Here is a 25,997-nt window from a genome sequence, read left to right as displayed (position 1 = left end):
CCACCCTGTCCCACTACTTTGGAGCCCTGACTAAGGCATTTTGTGAATTTCTTGCTGAAACCCACAGCAAGATACCAAAAGCCTCCCAGGCTACTTTCAAGAGGGAACCCTTATTCCGGAGATGTTTAACTCCAGCCTGTGTTGGTTTCAACCTCTTTTGCTCTGGCTGGTTCCATGGAGCATAACCTGGGATTGCAGCAGCACTGTTAAACTTTGGTATGGTTCTGCATCCGGCCATTGTGATGAATCAGCCAGAGATTCAGGCATTTCATGCAGCTGCCTTTCCCTCTGCCAGCATGACAATGTGATTAATTTTCAGCGCCGATTAAGCTCATTTATCATATCCACGTGACTGCCATGTAGCCTGAGGGGTTGAGGGAGATCATATGGGAAGGTAGCAGAGGAAAAAGAAATACAAGAAAGGCAGGAGGCAACAAGAAGAGGAGGAAGCCAAGCTTAAGGCATTGACCAGGAACATGGTTTGCCACATTAGAGTGCAGTGATCTATGTAGGAGAGAAGGCCCAGTGTGGGCAGGAAGTTTTTCTGTATGCTAGGCACACATGGAGGAAGCTGGGGCAAGCAGTAAGAAGATTTGAGTGAGGAAAGCCCTGAGCTGAAATCACTACTACACTCAGAATCCATTCTTCCACCACCACTGCATGCTGCACTCCCTGTATCTCTCTCGCTTCCCCAGCACTTCCTTTCCCAGCCTCTTAATTCTTCCGCCTCGCACTCTCTCCATTTCCCTTTTCGTTCTTTGCAAACTATCCTACTCTTTAAACACACTGGCTTCTTCTCCCAGACTTCCTGGAGACTGAGCTCAAGAGCTTGCTGGCCTGGCTAAGGATTCTCTTGAACAGCTCCTCAGACCTGAGGACGGCTTCCTATTTATTTACAACTGTTTCCTTGTATTTATTCAGCAACTTGTTGAATAACAGTTTCCTATTTATTTATTCAGCAACTTGCTAACAAGTTTGCAGAAGCTCTGAAGGAGTTGGATTCTGCTACCATGCCAGATATGCTCACCTGGGGAAGTCAATGGAGCTGCACAAGGCGTATTTGGCCTCGTGTGTGCAGGAAGGTTATAGATTTATTGAACCTGAGATTAAAGACCTCAGAAGAGTCAAATGACAGATACTGTGAGCATAATAAAGGCTTTACCCCAGTGTCTCTGAGGAATCTTCATGAGAGGTAGGTTCTCAAAGTTAGTTTAAGCTTGATCTTTGGGGTTCAAATCTCAATCCTGACATGGAAAGATCAGCCATTCAGACTGTATATTTGTTTGCAAACTGGAGTGTCTCCATACAGCTTTGCTAAAGCCAATCCCAACCTAATGAAGCTGTTAGAACTGCAGTAGATGGCTCTTCAAACAAGCACCAGCTTTCTGATTTGAAGGGAGTCTGCAGTTGTCTGGAGTTTCTGGCTTTTGGCTCAGCCCTTCATTCAAATCAGCCTCTATGTAATTTGGCAATACTGGTTCTGTCTTTGGTTGCATTCCATTTCTACTCTCCGGGCTGTTCCATGTACCATAGGGATACTTACACCACCTTTGGAAGATCTATACCTATGAGAAGTCTTTGGCTTCCTTCTAACTTTTGGTCTAGTACCAATGGGAAGAGCTACCAACTTGGCTCCTCCCAGCTAATTGCTTGTGATTCGTATACAGAGCTAAAACTCTGAGTTCTGATTTGATATGCCACAGATTGTGTGAAACCTGGGATTACCGCACTGGAAGCTATCTTCACAGGTTGCAATTAATCTACACTCAGTGGCACCTAGAATAGGGGGAAGGACAATTTTGTCATTAAGCATTCTACCTCACTGTTGCTGGACTAACAGGTCTAGCACCCAGGTCTGGGCCAATGGCAAGAAGGTTTCCATCAAGTTCACTGGTGGCCACATGGGTAGTGGGAAAGGCGTAGTGAGCTACCTGTAGGGGAATGAATCTTTAGCTGCAGTATGTACTGCCTCCCCGTCTCAGGACCGCCCACTGGAGGCGGAAGGAGTGACTCACCGCTGGGTGGGTGTTCGTACGTGCCTGTCTCATCTGCCACGACTTTGATGATGACTCCGATAGGTTCAGTTGGTCCAGCGCGTACAGTCCAGAAATGAGACTCCTTCACTCCGGGGTCCCAGGTTGATGAGGGCTCCTCCACCCCTACACCCTCACCCGATCAACCAGGGGCGACCATCCAACTGGATTGGTCATTTGTTTGTGATGTTCCAAAAAGGAAAATAAGGTGCAGCCAACAAAAAAACCCACGGCCGAGGGCACCTGGGGTGTGCCGCCGGCTTCGATTCTCAACAGCCGACCCCGGTGCTCCCCGTCTGCCGAAGGGTGGGGAACTCCCCCTTTTTACTCTGCCGGTATCACCCAAAGAGAAAAGAAGAGGAAAAAAACAGACAAACACATATACCGGCGACTCCTGCGTCCCGGTGTCCACTCCATTGCCGTCCCCTACGTCTCCAGCCCGTACAGGGTTCTGGCCGCTCCCCGCGGCCTTTAGCCTTCTTTGTCCTTGTTGGGCCCGATGCCCTGGGTCTCGAGCTCCACTGGGGTGCTCCGCTTACCCCAAAAAGTCCGGCCGCGCCTCCAAGCGGCTCGGATCTGCCGGAGAGCGCTCCCGCCAGCGTCAACTCCTCCTTCCGGATCTGCCACCTCCTGGGCCAGTTCCAGTGCCCCTTTTATCCTGCTCTGGGCCTCTCCAACACTCCCTCCTGCTGTGTCCCTGCAAAGGGTAAGTTCCCACTGTGCTCTTTGAGCCCGGGCGCGTGGGGGATTCTCAGGGGCATCTAGGTGGGGTTGCTCGGGGCCCGCCACCTTCTCTTCTCCCTTATACTCCCGTAAGACTGCTTTGGCCAACTGTACGTCTGCTGAAGATCTGGTTTCTTTAAAACAAAACAAAAACAACCAGCAAGTGCACCTTAGGGAAGGCCTTTGCTCAGCCAGGAGCTAAGCAGTTTGAACAAATGGCAGGAGCTGTTTACATGACAACTTTTACTGGGTGACTTAACAGCAGGACACTGAAGACTCAGGCTTACAAAGCTGAAAGGGATCACAGAGATCATCTAATGCAAACTGGAGGTGATCCTATTGCACTGGTTTTTTTCTGTAGTTGTAAACTATCTTCACATCTCCCACCCTCTTCTTCTCTTAGGTGCTTTACCCCTTCACTGCTCCCATCAGCACTTCACCAGTGTCTGCACCTTCCAGTTTCTGCTGCCTCATACAACTTCACTCAATTCCCCAGCCCTCCAAACCCTTCAGCAATTCAGAAGCTCTTAAGACACCACATTTAGGTACTACTTGTGCAAGAACAAATTCTCCAGTTACTCAAGTATTTCCAGCTCACTCTTCATTTTGCCATGGTGTCAGGAAAGCAGAATCTTCTGTGGAAGCCTCTTGAATAGGCTAAAGATGGTATGATAGCTACAAACTATTGGCTATGGAGGTTTTGCGGTGTTTACATGGGTCACAAGAGTGATGCTATGCTACATTCATTGGCTTGAGTACTTGCAGCCCCAAGTATTTTGGGGTGCCTATATACATGCTCTGATGCATTATAATTAGAACGTGTCAGAGCAGACTCAATTAATTGAGCCTGCTGGAACATTTTAATTAAAACACTCCCATGTGCAGCAGCAACATGTGTATTCAGCATCCCCATGTTTCAGAATGGCAGTGCAGGGTACTTTAACTAAAACTTGTCTAATTTGATTTAGTTCAAGTGCTCCCACAGCCATTTTGAAATTCAGGATGCTGAATACATGTGACACTGCAGCGTTTTAAATTAGAGTGGCTATCCAGGAACTGCTCTAATTAAAATGCACCCCTCCCCCTCCTCTGCCACCTTGGAGCACCTGTATAGACACCCTTGGTTTCTACGTACATTGCAAACAGACAGGAAACATTCCAAATAGCTTTCCCGGAGATGAGCTGGCTGCCTCATCTACACAGGAACAGAGATGCCAGGTTGAAACCAGTGGACCTTTTAGTCTGTTATCTTACCTCCAGCCATGGTCAATACCCAATGCTCAGAGAAAACATATGCCACAAACCAACCAGATATTCACTACCTAGTGAAAATAAATTCCTTCCTCATCTCTGTGGGGATCACCTTAAACATGAGACTTGCTTACCAGTAGCTGCACCTGCATTAGCTGCCAATGGCTATGAAAATGAAGCCATTAGAAAAGGCCACAGCATACTACTCAAAGGCCTCTTGCAGCAGGGAGTACCACAGATTGACTACGTACCATCAGCAGCATTCCCTTTCTATCACCATCTCCTAGCTGGCTGTTTCTTTCATTAATGGAAATCTTGTTCAGACCACCCCTGGCTATTTACTGTGAGTGCTGGCTCTTGCCTCATCATGTTGCTGACAATGAGGAGTGACCTCAACAATTAGTCTGAGCCAGTCACAGAGGGGATATGCCTGCTGCTCTTAGTTCCTTGCTAAGACAGCAGAAGGGATTGCAAAAAACAGAAGGATGCAAGACAATGTAGCCTTACTCCCTTCATGTTCCTCTTCTTTCTCTGTGTGCAATTTCCACTCAATTCCCCATGTATAACTTATACCACTTCTAAATTTGCCCTCCATGTTGTGTCTCTGATACAGGGGTGAAGAGACCCATCCATACTCTGCCTGGAGGTTTATGTAGGAATGAAGGTTTTCCTGTCCATCCTGAGCATACCGATTTCTGCTGTACATGAACCTGTGAGTAGCCTGCAAGACAGCCAGCCTCCTAAATGAATTCATTCACAGGGAAGTGAGAAAGTTCATGCTGAAGTACCAAGGCACATAAGGGACAGTAAATTAGATTGAGACAGTCGATATGCTGAGGCTGCCAATGTTGGGAGCAAGCTGTAAATATGGTTTGAGCCTCTTGATTGTTCCACTGTGATGAAATAAATCATTTTCCAGGTCTGTTCACACATTTCAGATGAAATGGGTCTGTGTGGTATGGGCATAAGGGAAGACACTAACCTTGCTGAAATCTTTTGGACCCTACAGCCAGTTCTCAGACAGAGACACTGCATAGTCAGCATCTCACTCAGGCGTGCTCTCAAATTGCATTCATTTTCAAATGTTGATAGAGGTAGGACTAAAATAGGTGTTATGTGGCCATCCAGGACCAGAAGAAATTTCAGGCCAGCGTGTATGTGATTTCTTCCAGAGCTAGGTTTGGATTTCAACTACACAAAATTAAGTTAGGCTCCGGAGTGGCGAGAGACATGCAGGTGAAAGCCCGCTGCGCTCCCACTCCCCCAAAACCCCCCAGACACCCCCAAGCAGCCGCGGAGCCCCCCGCTGACCCCCCAGCACAGCCGGAGGCAAGCAGGACCCGTGGTGGGAGGGGGTTAACCCCTCACTGAGTGGAAGGAGGTGGCTGCGTGGAGCCAGGCCGGGACAAGCCCCGCCCAAGCCCCTACTTCGCCCAGCCCCCCAGGGAGCCACACAACCGGGGCCGTGCGAAGAGGCTGCGCAAACAGGTGCGCTCGTCTGCCAGTGCGTGAGTTAGCGCAGGAGGGACCGAGACCCTGCCTGTGACCTCCCAGGATAGACAATCCCAGCCGCAGCCAGCCTACCAGGGGCATGACACGGATGGGCACACGCCGCACCCCGAGGGTCCCCTCGGTCTCTGCGGTCCCCACCCGGCACCTCAGAGATGGCCACCCAGATGGAGCCCATGGTCCTGGGCTCCACGCACACGGAGCCCCTGGCTCTCGGCTGTGGGGGCTGCCTGTCCCCTTTTCAGGCTCTGGCGGCTGGGAACATGCCCACCTGCCCATGTCTGCTCCCTTGTGGGGTCTCTGGCGCGCCAGCTGGAGGAGCTTAAGGCCACAGTCCAGAGACTGCGTGCCATCAGGGACTGTGAGCAGGAGATTGACTCCTACTGCCAGGCCCTTCTCCCCCGGGAGCCACAGGGTAGACCACGGTCTCCCTCCAGGACAAGGGAGGACTCCGGGACCTCCCGCTCTGTCCAGTCAGGGGCATGGACCAAGGTGGTCAAGGGCCTGAAGGCCCACCACACCAAGGCCCCTGCCCCACCGGAGCTCAGCAACAGGTCCACACCTCTTGCTGCTCCAGCAGAGCCTGCTGAGTTGCCAGCTCTCACAGACAACCCAGGCCCAACTGCAGCTACCGTCCCCACTCTCCCCAAGACAAAACGTAAGGTGTTTGTTGTGGGAGACTCCATCTTGCGGGGCACTGAGGGGCCAATCTGCCACTCCGACCCCTCAGCCTGGAAAGTCTGCTGCTTCCTCGGGGCCCACATCTGGGACATTGCGGAGAAGACCCCTAAGCTCCTCTGGCCCACAGACCACTATCCCATGCTCCTTATTCATGTGGGCACCAATGACACGGCTTGGAGCGCTCCCAGCTGGATCACGAAGCGCTACAGGGATTTGGGAGCGGGGCTAAAGGGTCTGGGGGCACAGGTGGTGTTCTCATCAATCCTCCCAGTCTCGGGCTATGGGCCGAGGAGGGAGAGGAGGATTCACGTAGTGAACCAAAGACTGTGGCGCTGGTGTCATCGGGAAGGCTTTGGCTTCCATGACCACAGCCCACTCTTCGGCGAGAGAGACAGCGAGCTGCTGGGAAGGGATGTCCTCCACCTCTCTCCCCTGGGGAGGAGGCTCTTCTCAGCCAAACTGGCTGACCTGCTCCACTGAGCTTTAAACTAAGCTCGTTGGGGGACGGGGGGACTACCACCACTGCTGGCCCGCTGAGCAACCCTTGCAAAGCCAGCGAGCCAAGGCACTTAAGGGAGCCCACCCCTGCCCCAGCCCTGGTACAATCTGTGGGCAAGGCAAGAGCCCCCAAGGGGAGGCTTGCCTGCCTCTACACAAATGCCAGGAGCTTGGGGAATAAGCAGGAGGAGCTCGTCCTCCTGCTCAGTGCAAAGAATTATGATGTCATAGGAATAACGGAGACCTGGTGGGACTCCACCCATGACTGGACCTTGGGTATAGATGGCTATACCCTGTACAGGAGGGATCGTTCAGATCAAAGGGGCAGGGGGGTAGCTCTCTATGTTAAGGAAAGCTACACGATATTGGTGACCAGGGTGGACGACTGGAGACCCTCCGGGTTAAAATCCATGGGGAACACGGCACAGGGGACACAACGGTGGGAGTCTACTACAGACCTCCCACCTATAGTCTTGAGCTTGACCAGGAGTTCGCCCGGGAACTGGTTGAGGCCTCGTGCTCCAGGACCATGGTTGTCATGGGTGATTCAATTACCCGGACATCTCGTGGGAGGACCACTCAGCAAAATCCAAGCGGTCGCAAAGCTTCTTCTCATGCGTGGATGACCTCTACCTGACTCAAGAAGTCTATGGGCCAATGAGAGGTAAAGCACTGCTCGACCTGGTACTGGCTACTGGGGATGACCTAATCGACAACCTGGTGATTGATGGGAAGTTGGGTGACAGCGACCACGAGCTGATCACCTTCACCATCTGCTGTAAAGCTGGCAAGTCAGTCAGCAACATGGAAATCCTTGACTTCAGGAAAGCCAACTCTGACAAGCTCAGGAGACTTGTCAGTCAGGCCCTAAGGGACCACGACCCCAGGGAGAGGGGAGTTCAAGAAGAGTAGCTGCTCCTCAAGGGAGCGATCCTCAATGCACAAGCTAAGTCTATTCCATCATCTCGGAGGAAAGGCAGCAAGAGGGCATAGCATCCCCCTGGCTCTCCAGGAACCTAGCAGACCTCCTGAGGCTGAAAAGAAAAGCCTACAAAGGATGGAGGATGGGATTCATCTCCAAGGAGAATTATTCTGCACTGGTCCGGTCCTGCAGGGAGCAAACCAGGAAAGCCAAGGCTGCAACTGAACTCCAACTAGCTCTGAGCATCAAGGACAATAAAAAGTCCTTTTTCAGATATGTGTGGAGCTGGAGGAAAAGCAAGGGCAACACTGGACCCCTGATCAACCAGATGGGGCCACTGACAACTGACGCCCAGGAAAAAGTCAACCTATTAAATGGGTACTTTGCATCGGTCTTTCATCAGTCCCATGGGACACCCAGGCCCGCTACGGGACAGGGAGGTCCAGGTGAGGGAGATCCCCTGACCTCCATCAATGCTGACCTCGTGAAGGAACACCTTGAGAAGCTGGATACCTTCAAGTCCGCTGGCCCTGACAACCTGCACCCCAGGGTACTCAAGGAGCTGGTGAGCATCATAGCCCAGCCCCTGGCACGAATCTTTGAAAACTCCTGGCGCTCTGGTGTAGTGCCCGAAGACTGAAAGAAGGCCAATGTGGTGCCGATCTTTAAGAAAGGGAGGAAAACGGATCCAGCTAACTATAGACCCATCAGCCTGACTTCTATCTCGGGGAAGATCTTAGAAAAGTTTATTAAAGAGGCCATCCTTAATGGACTGGCCAATGCCAACATCCTGAGGGATAGCCAGTATGGGTTTGTTGCGGGTAGGTCTTGTTTGACCAATCTCATTTCTTTCTATGACCAGGTGACCTATCACCTGGACAAGGGAGAAGAGATTGATATCATATATCTTGACTTCAAAAAAGCCTTCGATCTGGTATCCCATGATCACCTCTTGGGAAAACTGGCCAATTGTGGCCTTGGGGTCCACCATGATCCACTGGCTGGGAAATTAGCTTCATGGTCGGATCCAGAGGGTAGTAATGGATGGCAGTCACTCATCATGGTGTCCTGTGACCAGTGGGGTCCCCCAAGGCTCTGTCCTTGGACCCATATTGTTCAACATCTTCATTAATGATGTGGACATTGGAGTCAGGAGTGAACTGGCCAAGTTCACCGATGACACCAAACTTTGGGGCAAAGCATCCACGCCAGAAAATAGGCAGGTGATCCAGGCTGACCTGGACAGGCTCAGCAAATGGACAGATGAAAACCTGATGGTGTTTAACACCAAAAAATGCAAGGTTCTCCACCTTGGGAAGAAAAACCTGCAGCATCCTTATAGGCTCGGCAGTGCTATGTTGGCTAGCACTATGCAAGAAAGAGACTTGGGGGCCATCACTGACCACAAGATGAACATAAGCCTGCAATGTGATGCTGCATCTAGTAAAGGGACCAAAATGCTGGCTTGCATCCATATATGCTTCTCGAGCAAATCCCAGGATGTCCTTCTCCCTCTGTACTCGGCCTTGGTAAGGCTGCAGCTGGAGTACTGCATCCCGTTTTGGGCTCCACAATTCAAAAAGGATGTGGAGAAGCTTGAGAGAGTCCAGAGAAGAGCCACGCGCATGATCAGAGGTCAGGAAAACAGACCTTACGATGACAGGCTGAGAGCCATGGGGCTCTTTAGCCTGGAAAAGCGTAGGCTCAGGGGTGATCTGATGGCCACCTATAAGTTTATCAGGGGTGACCACCAGGATCTGGGGGAACGTCTGTTCACCAGAGCGCCCCAAGGGATGACGAGGTCGAACAGTCACAGACTCCTGCAAGACCGTTTCAGGCTGGACATAAGGAAGAATTTCTTTACTGTCCGAGCCCCCAAGGTCTGGAACAGTCTGCCAGGGGAGGTGGTTCAAGCACCTATATTGAACACCTTCAAGAGGAAATTGGATGCTTATCTTGCTGGGATCCTATGACCCCAGCTGACTTCGTGCCCTTTGGGCTGGGGGCTGGACTTGATGATCTCCCGAGGTCCCTTCCAGCCCTGATGTCTATGAAATCTATGAAATCTGTGAAAGTCTGGAGTTAAGTCTACTGATGTCCAGGTGTAACGAACTGGAATGCGGCCCCTCCTCTTCCCCAGTCTCAATGCAATCACACTGAGAAAGGTATATATTTCTTTCATACCAGTTTTTTCTAACCCTGGCAATGACATTTCCCTTACCATCCCTCCCCCAACACACACACTTTTATCCAGGGCCTTCAGGCGATTCGCTGGGTTTGAAGGTGTTGTATTGAACTCAACAGCAGGAACCGCATGATCGAAAATGGAAAGGCCTTTCTTGGAACAAGCAGAGATATTAACAAGTACATCGCACAGAACCTAGAAAAGTATACTCTAACGAAAGGTTTGCCTTCAGCTCAGCCCAGCTCAGCTATCTCCTCTTGTCATTAGGCACTTTTTCTGCCCCTGCTAAGGATGTCTGAATAATTTGCCAGTCTGGTGTTGCCATATAAATATGTATTTTCCTTGGGAAAAGTGCTAATACTGTCCCATAGGGAAAGGCATGGGGGCCATTCCATACTGAGCTGCTCTTGCACACAGAGGGACAGACTAAGGTCACAGAGCTGTAACCCACTGAAGCTGCTTTTGCAAGCAGCTTAGCAGGCATAGGATTTTCACAGCTTGCCTGGCTTCTAATTCTTAAGACCCTTCAAATCCCTGTGTCAGGTACCTCTTCCATTACTGTGGTCAGGAGTGGGATGGTTAAGGTCAAAGGGAGTTGGGAGCTGCTGGTATTTGACACTTAATAAAAAATACTACAGATGCTGCTTAGGTGCCTACAGCAATGCACCCACCTGCTGTGAGACACCGACCCACACGTGATTTTACAGGAGTGAGCAAAGGAGAGTCAGTCATCAGCAAGGCCAAGCGTAGAACCTGAAGCCTGCCTACTCCATCATGCCTCCAAGGGGCAGTGTTTTGACTTTCTTTTCTCCTCAGCCAATAGGGCTACAATCAAACAGAAAGAAGCAGGGCACTTATATCAACCTCTCATCTGCCTATAACAGGCTTTTGGAATAAAGCTGATACAGTGGCAGATTAAAACAGGATCCTCTTTAAGGTAGGAATCTGACACTGCTACAGAAGGGGGATCTTGCATTATTGCCTTCTGGATGCCAAGCATGGTACTGACAGCTAGTCATCTCACTGACTACTGCTCGGGTCTGCAGAATCTTCCTGTCCTGCCTGGATGAGGGATGGCTAATGTCCTCATTTCACAGCAGGGAGGCATCCATTCATCATCTTCAGCCCTGCCACTCTTCTGCATGCTTCTCCCAGCAACCTACTTGCCACATACAGCTCCATATCCAGTTAAGTGCTGACAGTGTGCTGGCTACTGCAGAAGACACTGTCTCAATATACTTGCAGGTCAGCTACACAGACAGATAAGGTAAAGGGCATTGAGATGCATACCAGAAGGCTTTATGTTTTCTTCTTTTCTGCCTCTAGTCTTACCAGGGAGCGGTAGCAGGCTTATTGGAGGGGATTAACTTTAGTGGGTCTCATGTCAGCAAGATGAGAAGCCACTATGCCAGAAGGTCAGACCAGGATACACAAGCTGAACTTGAAAGAAAGCCACAAACCACAAAAAGCAGAAGAACAGGAATAGCTTTTTGCCTTCCAGTGGAGGAAAGACCTTGAAAGGGGAAGATGACAGGAAGAGCTAGACTGGCAGTAGTTTGAAACAGAGGTGTGAGAATTATAAAAGCTGCAATGTTTTGGTTGATCTGGGTCCTCTTCCATCTCCTCTTAGTTTAGCTCTGCAGTTATTACCTTAGCTAGTGATTAGATATGTTTGCAGGGACATCACTCATACATAAAATGTAGCTATATACCAAATCTTTTTACACATTGCAGAGTTGGCTGCAGGCCCACCAGTACCCTACCAACTCCAGTATTTCACCATAGTGAACTCTAGCAAGAGGCTTCCCTACAAATATTTTTCTGTACTCCTAAATGCATTCACTTTGACTGCTCAGAGGCCTCTTGTGGAGGCTTCCCTCAAGTGAATGGATTTACAAGTATTTATAGTGGAACATCAATTCTAAGAATTATGCAGCTATTGTCATCCAACCAAGGAAGAGAAACACCGTGCAACTTGCCGCCAATCACAGCAGCTTGCACTTCAAATCCCAAATGCTTCCAAGCAAGCAACAGGCCAAGAATTAGTCAAATAAGGTATCTAGCAAGTCATTTTGAACAACTAAATCTATTCATGGACAATTTGCCAGCTGAAAGAAGTAGAAGTCATTAAATACATTTGCTACAAATTATTTGCTTGGTATCTAACAGTAGCTATACTAGATGCCTCAGAGAAAAGAAGAAGACTGTGCAGTGCTCAATAAACTCCACCCCATTATAAGTTTATTAGCATTCAGAGTCTCATTTCTTTTACTGGATCACAAAAAGAGACAGCATGCTGGGGAAGGGAAGTCTATAATATCAAAGTCCCTGCTATGTTGCATTCTCGTCAGTTCTGCTAATGCAACTCACTGGCAAGGGTGTTATTACAGGTCCTCCTGTGTACCTAGTCTAGAAGACAGGAATTTATTGCTGCCTTTGCTAGTGGGTCCAGCTCTAGCTGAATCTGGGACTCAAGTACTGACAGAAGTCCCCAGTTGGATCCCTATGTGCTGATCATCGGGTTCCTCTCCCCTAAAGAAAATGAAACTTTTGAGCGTGGCAGTGAAAGAGGCACAGCAAAGCAAAAGCCACCCGTGGGTGGAGAACAGGAAGAGGAAGATTTGCTGGCAACGATTTGTTAATGAAGAGAACCTCCAGTTTATCTATTGCCCACAACCTGTAGCCTGTGAAAAATCCCACCACCATTGCCAAGCATAGCCGAAGCAGCAATGTACAGCAAAACCATTGCCTTACTGCACTGGTGGTTTAAGACTAAGACAATAAAAAGATCCCCTGTGTACTTGTACACTACTAAAGCTCTCTAATTAGCTTCAAGGTTTCGGTTTATATTGTTTCTTGCATCATTTAAGAAAGGCGCACTAAAGCCACCATAAACATCTGTCCTTTGGGGGAACCATAGTTCTAGGCCTTGCCTTCATTAAGCTTTTTTGGTCGCCTCATACTCAGGGTAGACCAGGTTTCCCATCTCTTGTACTGTGTCTTCTGAGCAGAATGAGACAGCTATACCAGCAGCCTTAAAAGGACGGTCTACCTGGGGGCACCAACCATCACTGCCATCATTGAGGCTGAGTAATGAAGAGTCTGTAGTAATACGCTCAAGCAAACCTCCTTAAGGTGACAGCAGATCTCACCTGAATGAGGCAGATAAAGGGTGAGATGCTCACTCTTGTTATACATGACGGTCTGTTATATTCTTTTGGGTTTAAGTAAAGCAATGAAAGCCATTTTGTTACCTTGAATACTAACCCCTTGCCTCAATCAATCAGCCATAGAATAAGTCTAGAGCTTGAAGGGAAGTTTCATACAGAAAGAGCTGGTTACTCAGATTCTATGGGTAACTTATTTTGCCCAGGATGGGTCCATGTGTGCCCCTATACAAAGACCCACTGAATTAAAGCTGCTTCCTTTTCCAAGCTATGACAGACACCCAATAAATAACGGCATGCATGCCCTGTCTGAACTTCATCGTTCTGTCCAACTTCTCCATGATGCAATTTTCATGTTAACAAGCCACAATATAAATAAAGTTTAAAAACCTGGTCAGATTCTCAGGTAATGCAATTGGGAGCATCTTCACTGCCTTTAAAAGAGCCATATGAAATGGCCACTAGCTCTAAAGCTGCTCCCCCATTTCTGAAAGATGGTACATTCATATTTCACCAAGATAATTTTCAGCTTGTCGTAGTGAAATGGTTATGAGCATCATGCCCCAGGGATGACCTTTAACATGCTGGGACAACTGCACAAGATTCAAGAAAGAGGTAACCTGGATATGTGCACTCTTCTATGTGCCCACCTGGGAAGTGCAGATTTGTCTGCTGCTCATTCTGAACACACAGGAACGTGATTTAGTAGTACTTTCTCTCATCTTTTTCCCCTTCTAAATGAAGTCATTCCCCTATGTAAACACTCCTTTTTGCTTTGTGCCATCATTACTTTAGTTACTCTGCAAGGTAAATAAGCCTAGATGTTAACCAGAATTCATCATGACTGTCTAAGGCTATTAAAACCACTTTATCGACTCTAAAGAACTTCTGTATGTTAAAAAACACACCTCAAATTTAATTTGCCTCCTTGTCAGTGGTTTCTAGAAACCAATTAGTTTGGGGCATCACATTTTAGGACTTCAACCTTTCATACAAGGTATAGCAGGGTGTTAGTACGAGGGGTGCTTTTGTTTCCTCTTATTCTCCATTTGGAGGTAGAGCCAAGTCTCTGTGGCTGAACTAGATGGATCCTAGAATTAACAGGAAAATAACCAGGTTTAATAAACTTCCCATGCAATTTGCCATCACATCTGTGTGGCAAAAGGAAAACAAGTGAAATGACTAGGTAGCTGTGGAAGAGCATCTGCTATGGGATGGTTTGAAACAAGCCCATCACTGGAAAGGTTACAGATGACGACATTGTCTTGCCTGGTGCAGGTAAAGCCAGGACTCCTGCCTTTCTGACTGTTCACATTTTCTTACAGAACCAAACTGCTCCATTTGTTCTTTATCTAAACCTTGCTCCTTTGCAAGGTCCTGAGGGGAATTGCTGCTCTATTCCTACATATCACTTTGCCTTCTGATCTTTCAAAAGGTCTCCTGAATCCTGCCCTTAGGAATATCTGAGCCTCCACAATGATTTTGAGGCATCCCTGCTTTTATTTAAATCATCATGTCAATTTCTCAATTGAAGTTTTCAGTTTTCATCCATCAAAGTTTACCCAGGAAGAATGGAGGGTGCCCGTTCTGTTTCCTTTTGAAGATTACAGAAATGCAACAATAAAATTTGACTCTGCCATTGGCCATTCCCCCTCCCCACTCCACCACAGAACAGAAGTAATTATACTTCCCGACTCATTTTAAATGCTGTCGGGGCTGAAACCTTGGCAGAACTGAGTCTCGGCACATGCCCCCATTTTAGTTTATAAACCCACCTAGTGGATGCCCCTTAGAAAGGTAAGCTGTTAAAAGGCACCCCTGAATTCTGTTGGTGCAATTCAGGGGTGACCCTAATGAAGTCAATAGTCTTGCACCAGTCTTGGATTCAAATACAGAGGAAGGTGAAACTATCAGAAGTAAGTCTTCTGTTTTGCTTTAATAGACTCTTGAGCTAGTGGCTCTTGATTTCTATCTGACAAACCGAATCCCTGACCCCAGAGGTTCAAAGAAGAAGTAGCCCATCAGTAGCCCACAATGCCCAATCCCAAACAATACAATGAATGGGCTTGCTCAGTTTCATTAGTGTAAGTCTTTTGATTGTGATAGAGTTACTCCAGCACAGAGTGAACTATCAGGCCCCTCATGTTTACCAGAACATTTAGTGTTCACTAGTGCTACTCCAAAAAGAGAAAGGTAATTCAGCATCCATTAAATAATGTTTTTCAATTATTTCAGCCATTCATAATCTTTCTAAAAGGTTCTTATAGACTCACCGAAATAGTAGACGTTAAGTGCCAGTAACAGATGTATACATGTCCCCCCCAACACATAGGTACATACTGACACAGAACAATGTACAGTAACAAAAATAGAAGCTTCTACACAAACTAGTAGGTCTGAGAGGAGGAAACATTGTGTCGCTTACCAGTGACAAAATCCTGAAAGGGCTTTTTGCTTCGGTAAGAGATCTACAAAGGAACAGAGAAACACGGTTCAGTAGGCAGATCATTCATGACCACAAGCGTTCTAGAAGGGCGGCACAGGAATGTCAGTTCAATTATAATCACACCTTAATGGGCAGGATCCATTCTTACATGCCTTGGCTACCTCTACTGATCGCACTGTTGTAGTCATTGACCTGTAATGGAAATAACCCTACTTTGGCAATGCACTACATGTATGCAGCATGAAGCAGATAAGATTCACACTTAGATTCTTTGATTGAATGCTACAACCGGAAAGGGAAAAGCAGTACATTAAAATAGTAGGAAAGAATTAACTGTCATTACTTAATTACTGAAGATACGCTCTGTAACAGATAAGTAATAGATTTCTATTAATTCCTTAATAATTAAAGTCAGTTAAGATCCCATATGTAGCTGAATATATTTAGATTTAAATACTAATAGTTATATTTTCAGTCACAGCTTCCAATTTTTCACACTTGTGTGAACACAACCACTGGCTCTCAGAACTGGACAGGTATCCATCATGCAAGCAGCAGGAGTTCCAAGCTCAGGTGCTAGGAGGATTGTAACCCTTCCTCTATTAATGTCTAGATGAGAGGAGCGCCTGAATTATTTTAGCTATTGCTACGTGTGGTCACAGCATGGAAAAGATTGTAAGCCATTGGCACACACCAACTGGGCAGCTGGGAACTCTGTTGCAGGCTACGCACAGGCAAATACCAGGTTTCGCCTGCCTGTTACTACAGCCTGATGATGAACAGAGTAGAATCAGATGCTACTTAGACATGCAGCCCTGGAGATGAAACAAACCTGGGCTGTCCCCTTACTCATACCGAAGGATCCTGGTTACTTGATCCCATTACAGAAGTGTATCCTATATTAAGAAGCAAGAAGTAGCTCAAGAAACCCACCCCACCACCACCTAAAAGCCATATGGCTTAGGATTCTGCAGTGCCAGCTCCAGTGCAGAGCGGGTGAAGAACGATGGGGACTGACTGAGTGCTTCTTGTTTTGCCTATGACAGGTGATGAGCTGGCTAACAATGTAGTCCAACCCACTCCATTCTATGCCTTAGGCAACTGCAACATCTTCTACTGTTGCAGGAGAAATCCTGAACTCCTGCCATTGCAGAAAGAAAGCCCCCTAGGAGGGCGATTTAGGAAAATAAAAAAAAGGAACACATCTAAATCAAGGATTTTGGTGCATAACAGCAACATTGACCACCCATACATTTCATATATATATGAAATGTGAATATATATATCCATGGGACTTTTAAAAACATTATTAGTAGAGCATCTAAGCACTGTAGACAAATAAGGAAGAATATTTGTCATTTGCAATCTGGCACTATTTACAAATGCTTCTGTTTTCTGCCACTTGCAAAAAAAATGTAGTCTCTCCAAAGTGTAGAATTTGAGTTTGTTCTGAAGCTTAGAATACAAAAAAAGGCTTCACTGCAAGAAGGCAGACTAGAGGCCCACGGGCTAAGCTCACAAGTAAAGGACCAGCACCATGCATGTAAGGCCTATGTTGTGAACAGTTAACTATTGGGGAAAATAGCTACCAGGTTGGCAGAGGGGTTGGCTTGAATCTATCTGAATTAGCTGCATAACTTCTGCTTGGCCTCCCCCCACAACCTCTCCCCTCTGCCCTCCCCCTCCCCTTCCACCTTTTTTTCTTTGTGCTGCACACTTCATGATTGCTGGAAATCTGCTCCCTTTTGCTGAACCAGCCAAAGCAGCATATTCTTACGGAGACATGCTGTGCTCCCTTATGGAGATGGTTGCTTTTGTTCTTTCTTGTTCTTGTGCTCTCTCCACCCTGGCATTTTTCATAAAAGTTATGGCTACACTATAATCAGTGTGATTGCAGGAAGGGAAGGCATACCCCCACTGGCTTTAATCTCCCTAACATGGGGAATAGCAGCAGCGGAGACAAGTTGGAACAAAATTCTGGAGCACCAAGGGACCCAGGTTCATGCCCAGGGTACCGATGGGTTTCTACAGCTGGCACTGAATTCCACATTATCACGCATTCAGCATTACCTGTGCTATCTGGATTCAAGCCACTGCAGCAACGTATACCTGTGTTGCAGTCACCTCACTGATCACCGTGTAGATGTGTCACAATTCTCCTATCCCTGTGCAAACACTTGAGTAGAAAGAAGAATAGCAAAAATGCTGATGACTGGTTCACCTATGTCCTCTAAGCCTGTCTTGATGAAATATAGTATCAAAGCCTATATATCTTAGTCTTTAAGGAAACTCCTGGCAGTTCTACAAAGACCCATAGGCTATACAGAGGTTTCCAAAGAAGCTAATATTAACTCTGAGCCCTAATGCCCACTATTTATTGCACCTCTCTCTAGCATGCTGCAGAACGGGAGGAAACACTGGTCCTTGGAGGCGAAGGTGGTTATAAAGGAATGGGTTTCAGTAAGCTCCTCAGAGGGACCCAAGCCCTGAAGAAAAAGAGACTGCACATCAGTGCAGGACTCCTCAGTGAGGATTTCTGCTCAGGCTCCTCCTATCAGGTTTCCTTCAGGCTCAGTTTGTCTCTGCTGCATTTCTTTCAGGTCTGACCTATCCTCAGGCCCCCTTTATTGCTTTCCCCAAATTTTGGCCCCTCCCCAGGCCAACTCACCACCCCTGGCTGCAGATTCTAGCTTTTTTGCTCAAGAGCTCTTTCTCTTTCGCCTGCCAGGGTCAGTCTGCCCAGCTCTGGGAGGAGTTGGGTTTATATATATTCCTCAGGTCCTGCCCCTTCTGGCCAGGGCAGCCCAGATGTCTTAAAGGCCCTCTTTCCCTTTCTTTGTAATGGGATCAGGGGCATCCCATTACAAGGGATAAACTGGAAAAATCATGAATCCCTGAACACTGCCCTGCTTCATGTTTCTTTTCCCATTGATAGGTCACATGGCTATAGATACCACTGGGAACAGACTCTATTGGAGTCAATCTCCTACCCTTAGAGAAACAGCAACCCACAGTGAGTGCTAAGGAACTCCAAATATAACACCAGGTACCCAGGCAGCGTTGCTTCTCCAGGATCCTTTCCAGACTTTCTCAAGATTCATGCCCCATGCCTACCCAGCAAATTGCCAAGGAGGACAAGCAGCACTGAGACTGCAGCAAAAGCTTTCCAGGTGGCAGTGTAAGCACACTAACAAAAACTGGTCCTTTCTTCTCCCCCACCTTCCTTTTGCAAACACTGGGAGCTGCACAATTTGTTAAGATTGATCTCAGACCAAGGAGGAAGAGATAGACTCAATATAATTAACTCTGGTTTCCCTGTCACTGGGCAAGGAGCTTTAAAAATTTAAAAGGGGGAAAACTATTCAGGGCCCTTTTAGTCCTGTCCCCCCCACCCCCCCAGGCTATGAAAGGAAACCATTCACAATGCTCTGCATGCATAGCTCTCTCCGTCTTCCTCTCTCTCGGGCTACTTTAATTAAACAGAGGTTAAACATTGGCTTCCAATGCCGCTTTCACAGCAAGCCTATGAGAGGCAGGGGATACATCTACCAATCTTCCCACCGCCCCTGCTCCCAACCCCCTCCTCCCCTTTCCCGATATTCTCTCCTTATTCTACAGAGCTGGCCAGCCAGTCACTCTGGAACAGATGTATTTCCAGAGAGAACGTGTTTTGAGGGAAGTGGCTGCCAATGCTCCTTTTGTTCATCAGTTCGGAGCCCTGCGGTATGAGAACAAGAAGCTGTTTAATGGAGTCGGTATTACAGGCAGGAGGGAGGTTTCTTCCAGATGTATTGTATCAGAGAAATCTAAAATAAGCAGAGCCCCTGAGGCCTGGCCTTGTTGAAGGCACAGCAGGAAGATGCCAAAGCAGCTGACTAACTAGGGAAGCTGGCTGTATACCCTTTCTTCAGGCTCATGTGACACTACCGGGTTTCATGTGAAAACCCCATGCTACAAGTGAAGTCCTAGAAGATGCCATGCACCATCACTCTTCATGGCTGCACACCTGCAGACCTCCACCTGTGGGCAGCACAAGTGACAGACCAGTCTGCTCTCCCCACAAAAGCAGCACAGTCCTCTATATTGAGGCCTAACTGGATGTGTGATGTAGCCAAGGGGGAACTATTTTATTCCAGGAGATGGCACTAATGCGTGATGGCTCAGGGGACTATTAGCACTTGTGGCCCAGGCTGAACAGTCAACTCACGGCTGTTCGGTGACTGCGGGGTTCAGTCAGCCTGAAAGAAAACAGGCGCCACCATCAAAAGACTACAGGCCAGGTCCCCACACATGTCCACAGGCAGCTCTGCTCTAGGGTAGGACTGAAGGGAGATGTTCACACTTTGGTGGATAGGACTGAAGGGAGATGTTCACACTTTGGTGGACTTTTTGGCTAAAAAGAGGGTTTCAGCCTTGTCCAGCTGGAACTTTCCACAGAAGAAAACCCATATGGTTTTCAGGAAAGAAAAGATTTGCTTCAAAAAATCAGTACTTCATAAATATTGGATAGGACCATTATCAGATGTGCTACTCTCCTATCAATACTGAAATTCTTGAGTTAGCAAAAGGATTTAAAACTGCCACTAGAATTTCACTAGCTAGCGAGGCTCTCCAGTTTGGGTGCACAACATCGGAAGGCGTTTAGCCCTTCTTTACTGGATCTAGACCAGCATAACACCGCTGTCCTTTGCCAAATCTACTGACTTACAACACTGCCAAACAGAGCCAGAGCACGGTGCACCTGAAAAGCCAGCCCGTGGCTGTGCTGCACACACTCTGGGTGACTGGGAACAAAACCCTGCTGCTTCAGCTCCCAGAACAGGGGCCTCCGCTGCTTGAGGCACAGGTACTAGATGGCCAGCCACCAGGAGGTGATACTCATGTGGAACAAATATTTTACAAGCATCCCATAAAAGCAGCACACAGTGCTAGGTATCACTGCTCAAGCCTGGCATTCCATTCCCCCAGTGGGACCTGCCAGTGACAGCTCCCTATCCCTGCTAGCAAAACCCAACTCCCATGTCAAATCCAGCCCAGGGTGCCCCATCAGATGCAATGGTCAAACAATACTTTCCCACCATTCCCATTGTCCAGCCTATTTATTCTGATTACTCAGTAATCACTAACCATTAGCCAATTAACACTTCCTGAGAAACCTGGCACAGGTGCTTTCAGAGGCATGTATACAATTACGGACAATGGAGGAAGGTTAGGAATTTGTCAGACTTGTCATTGGCACCCATCTGGTAGAAACAGAGGGCATGCCATTAATGCCTCCATCTCCGATGCATCATCAACTCATGTAACACTCTATGCAAATCTATGCAAAAGAGCCACAACGTGTCTGGGAAACTATAAATATCAGTGAAAAATCTTCCCATAAATACAAAGGAAGGTGGAATTTACAGCACTTTCTTTGGAGATTTCTCCAGGTGTTCCCTATTAAGCTATTGTGTTTGTTTGCATAAGTATTCCTTAGACAATAAAGTATTCTCCATGTTCGGATATTGGCTCTGAAAATAGGAGCAGGAATGTGCATTGCATATTCAAACGACTGGCTGTAAAGATGATAGACTGGGTCATTCTGTCACCAGCTCTTCAGAGCTGTTACTTTAAATCAACCAAAAGGAGCAACAGGTTTTGTTTGCTTAGGCCCATCACAGTGTGAGCAACAATGGGAGAATAAAGAGAAGGATGCCTCTCCCCAAGAACAGCACCAGCTCATTAGCAAGAGCAAAGGAAAATGCTGGAATGCAGCAAGATGCCGCATGAAGACTTCCAAAAAGGCTTTAAAAACTTTCAGCCCAAGTGGGACTTAAATGCAGTCTGCTGAAGTGGAAAAGCATCCTCTGCTTAAGGACTGGGGCTCAGGAACAGAAGCCTAACAGGAAAGCTGTGCAGCCTGGGCAGCTGCAGCACAGGGGGCAGTGACGGTGTCCAGCTACTGATGGTGATGATATAGCTAGTCGCTAACACCTGTTATTTTTGTGCTGCCCTGGTCATCCCTGCTTAGTTGTAATACTGCTCAGGAACCATGCCCACAAAACATTTTCATCTTTGATAAGGTGGCACATTGTGATGAAAAAAAGGGGACACAAAGATTTTCTCTGTAATATGCTGCAAACCCCTTCCCCTTGAGGAAAAAATGTTTTTTTCATTCCTTCTCCTCCCCTCCCCCCCCCAATTTCATTTCTTAAAGAGACTTTGTGGTGTTCAGTCAGAGTAGTTTCCTCATTCTCTTTGAATGCAGGGAGGAGAACGCAGGGAGGAGAACCCAAGGATGCCCCAATGATGGAAGCCATCTAGATACCCATTGTTGTATATGCTGCTTTACCACCCTGCCCAAGCCCCCATGCTTCTTGCAGTATCACTCAACCCATTGCCAGCCAAGGAACATCTGGTCAATACAAGAGTGTAGATTGTACCCATGTTGGTCTAAGGACATAGGCAGACAAGGTTTCATAGTTTCTAGGGTCAGAAGAGACCTGAGTAGATCATCTAGTCCTACCCCCTGCCATGGCAGGAAAGATTACTGGGGTCAAACGACCCCAGCAAAGTGTTCATCTAACCTCCTCTTAAAGACCCCCAGGGTAGGAGCCTGCACCACTTCTCTTGGAAGTTGGTTCCAGATCCTAGCCGCCCTGACCGTGAAGTCGCGCCTCCTGATGTCTAGTCTGAGTCTCCCCTCTGCCAGCTTGTGTATTCCTGGTCACTCCTGATGGTGCTCCGGGGAACAGGGACTTCCCCAGTGCCTGCTGATCCCCCCCTGACTAGTTTGTAACAGGCCACTAGTTCCCCCTCAGCCTTCTCTTTTGGAGGCTGAACAGGGTCAGGTCCCGTAGCCTCTCCTCGTAGGGCCTGCCCTGCTGCCCCCTGATCATGCGAGTGGCCTCCTCTGGACCCTCTCCATGTTGTCCACATCCCCTCTTGAAGTGCGGCGCCCAGAACTGGACACAGTACTCCAGCTGCAGCCTGACCAGTGCCGCACAGAGGGGGAGGATCACCTTGGACCTGCTCGAGATGCACCTGTGGATGCATGATAAGGTACAGTTGGCCTTCCTGACTGCATCCTCACACTGTCGGCCCAGGTTCTTTAGGTGAATCTGATATCTTCTATTAAACCAACTTAAATAGTTGGAAAAAAATTTTCTTAGCAAGCTTTTGGGTTCTGCAACTGGTGCGTGCTCTTCCTGGATGGAATGAACAGTAAAGAAGCCAGAGGCTGGTAAGCATGCAAGGAAGGCAGCCAGTGAAGATGTAAACTGAGGAGTCACTGGGTGAGAGACAGGTGGGGGAAGGGGGGGGCTACATTCATTCCCGTTCTCCCCCCTACCCCCCATGCCTGTCTCTCACTTACTGACTCCTCAATTTACATCTTCACTGACTGCCTTTTTTCCATGCATACCAGCCTCTGGCTTTACTATTCATGGGGCAATACAAGGCACGCCCATCCTTATGGACTTGGGCTCATTGTGACAGCAACATCCCCAGCCAAGCAAGCCAGTTTGTTTCTGCTCTCCTTTTCTACTTTCTCTACATTTCTTTCCTTTCCTCCCTCTTTACTCAGGGCAGGAGCTCAAGCCCAGCTGGCAGGTCTAGATCTGCTGCAAGCCTATCATTCAGGAGTGTTTTGCAGAAATTCCAGTCACATTTGGGAAGAGAGGAAGGTATTAGCTTCCCAGTGTGAGCAGCTCTGGGGCATGCATCAAGAGCAATGCTTTATGAGAGCCTTCCAGCATTAACAGGAATTTACTGCTGTTTCAGAGAACAGCAACAAGTTAACCTGGCTTAGGGCAAGATTAGTTTTCTACTGGCATTTCAAGAAAAGAGGGTGGCCACCATATTGGCACCTTCGTTTGGATCATCAAACACTGCCCCGCAAACCAGCACAGGATTCAGCTCTACACAAGGCTACAGAGTTCTGCAGATGTCACCAGTGACGTTCCCAAATACTCAGCCATTGCTTTTCTTAGGCCTGTTATTGGAGGTCCTGGAAAGATCCCCATTCTTGGCTTTCTGGAGCTACAGGCTGCCCTGCAGCTCCTCACCCTTCCCAGTCATGAGAATACCTAGTGCATTTCTTCCTTTGTGCCAAGTAGAAATTTCTGTCTTGATCACCAGATAATACATTTGAATGTGGTATATTTCATTCAGAACAGCTGTTGCAAGCCGCTATGGCTAATTACTGTAAATCAAGCCCATGCTATATTTCAGATGTGACATTTCTTTGTGTCTAACATGTTTTTATCATGAATCCTTGGTGTTTCCATGTGGATTGGAAGGGAGACTATAGAACATGAATAATTCATTTTTTTCCACCGTGAAATTCTGAGCAGGCCTCTGTTGAGTGCAATTACTGTGTATATGACTCCTGTAATCTGGCTAATACAGTTAAGTATACTGGAGATTAAGGGATTTTGGTCTGTGAAGTCCATCTCATCTATCCAGGCAACAGGAGCACAGAAATCCATCTTCAGAACCACCCCCTGAAATGAAATAATTTATGTCCTGCAGGTGACAGTCTCACCACCTCCTCCCCCTGTGTGTTGTCTGTCTCACAAGGTTCTTTGTTTTGCACAGGTGGGAGATCAAAGACGTTAAAAAGCCAATGGCAGCCAAAACATTCAACGGCAGTTTTGTAGCATTAATCCTTTCAGGAGGTCACCTGGGCCACTGTCTGAGTCTAGATCAACTACAAGCTACTGGGCTCGACAATATTGGCCTAGATGGAGGGAAGAATACTTCCTTTCAGAGAGATTCAGGTGAAGTTCTATACCCTGACTAATGTCTGACTCAAATGTCAGATTGGACAGTCTTAATGGCCACTTCTCACCTTAAAAAAAGTCTCTGGATGATTATGTGATGGCAAATGAGCAGACACAGCATGTATTACTTAATGCCAGCCGTGAGGTCCTCCCCAGGTGATGAGACACACTCCAGTGGGAAAGTTCCCAGAGATGATGTAATGCCCTCTAACAAAGCAGAGTTAATCTGCATGCTGTACTGTGGTGCCTCCGATTAAGACAGCCATGTATGTCATAGGCTGGACTTAGCCAAGGGGAGCATAAGGTCTAAAAAGAGCCTGTGCCTTTGATGTCGGTCTTTTCACTGCAGTATTTATCAGGACTCCCCAGAGGAGGAATGCATACAGCAGTAGGGATCAGGGAATTGCTGCCAAAGAACAGCTATTTGTTAGGAGAATACAATGAATAGATAGGCTAATGGGACCCATCTTTTGTGATATGCATGGCAAAAGTTAAGCCCTGCATAACCCCATGTGTCGCTCCAATTCCTTTTCCTTGCCCAATCTTGTGCTCTGCTTTCTGCTGCCTGCCCTGTGATCCCTGTACACTCCACTACTCTGCTTTCATGTTTGCCCCTCCCTGATCCACCACGTGCCACAAACAGAGGCTGCCCGTGCCACTTGTAGCAGGTTGGACGCCCTGAATTCAGCTTTTCCTGGCTTTTGCAGTCTTATCCCCATCTCAGATGAGGGGATATAATTCCAGGCTCCATGACACACACCTGCTTCCCTCAGCAGCTCTCCTGGCTCTACCTCAGTGATACCGGAGGGAAACTGCAGCCCCTACCAGGAATGATGAAAGCTCAGTGCAGCACTGACTGGAAACCCACTGCAAGGCTTGGGTTTTTTCATACTAGATCTGAGCACAGGACAACTCCTACAATGTTTCACACAAGCATTAGTGAAAGACCTGCTGCCAAAATGCAGGTATATGAAACCTGCTACCAGTCCCCAGGCACTTCCAAGCCCTGAGGGAAACTGTGAGATGCCAGCTAAGGAGTCTTTAGTTTACATGGGAGTAGACACAAAGAATACTTTTTATTCCGGCCTCTACTGCATTATTTTGAATTTCCCAGATAATCCGAGCTAAACATGTGAGGTTGATATTTCTGACGACGTAACTTGAAAAGCTAGTTATTAGGCTGCTGACTTACTGCTGACTTGCTCCTAGAGCAGACTCTGCAGGGCATCATCTGCATACCAAGGGAAGTGGCAGGGGGCAGAGATTGTTAACCAACAAAATCACAAGACCAGGAAACAACGCGCAGACAAGAACTGAGCATCATTCAGACACACAGAACTTATGCCACTTGAACCCAGGCCTGAATGCCCAGCTCATAAAAACCAGTATAGCCAGCTCTGCCACTGGGTGATAGTAGAGATCATCATCTCCTTGGTCCAGCCTGAAGCCCCTGCTTCCAGAGCCAGCTGTATAACATAGGAATGGGATAAAAAGCCCCACAGCCCAGCCTACAGTGCCTGCTTAAGCAACTATCTGTGACAAAAAGACTATGGCTCTATGTTGTAGTCTTGCTCAGTGTCAGTGGTTTCAAGTGGACAACTGATATGATGACACACTGGAAACAGTGAAGGACTTAAGCTGTCACTGTATTGCTGCTGAGAGTGCTCTCCAGGCAACAGCAGAAGAGCCTTTATCTCCAAGTTGGAGAGTTAATAACAGCACTGGAAAATTTCAGCTTTGGCTCAGGCAACAGAATGTGCCTGCCTTGCGAAGGGTCAAAGCCTCCTCCTCTGCCAGGACTTGAAACAAGGAATCAG

At 47.6% G+C, this 25,997-nt stretch overlaps 1 protein-coding gene across 7 annotated transcripts in view; it reads right to left on the bottom strand.

Moving 5' to 3' along the window:
• LINGO1 (leucine rich repeat and Ig domain containing 1) overlaps positions 1-25,997 on the bottom strand; it is a 471,014-nt gene that overhangs the window by 275,390 nt on the left and 169,627 nt on the right. For 5 of the 7 annotated variants that reach the window (XM_090029091.1, XM_090029096.1, XM_090029093.1 and 2 more), the window contains one exon: positions 15,395-15,437. The exons of the other annotated variants lie outside the window; for them this stretch is intronic. The gene's annotated coding sequence lies outside the window, so the exon portion shown is untranslated. The remainder of the gene's footprint in view (positions 1-15,394; positions 15,438-25,997) is intronic. 7 annotated transcript variants of the gene reach the window in all.

The sequence above is a fragment of the Crocodylus siamensis genome, chromosome 15 (assembly GCF_052110815.1).
Source record: "Crocodylus siamensis isolate JL-2025a chromosome 15, ASM5211081v1, whole genome shotgun sequence".
NCBI lineage: Eukaryota > Metazoa > Chordata > Crocodylia > Crocodylidae > Crocodylus > Crocodylus siamensis.
The sequence above is the reverse complement of the archived record's forward strand: the minus strand, read 5'-3'. Positions and strand labels throughout refer to the sequence as shown.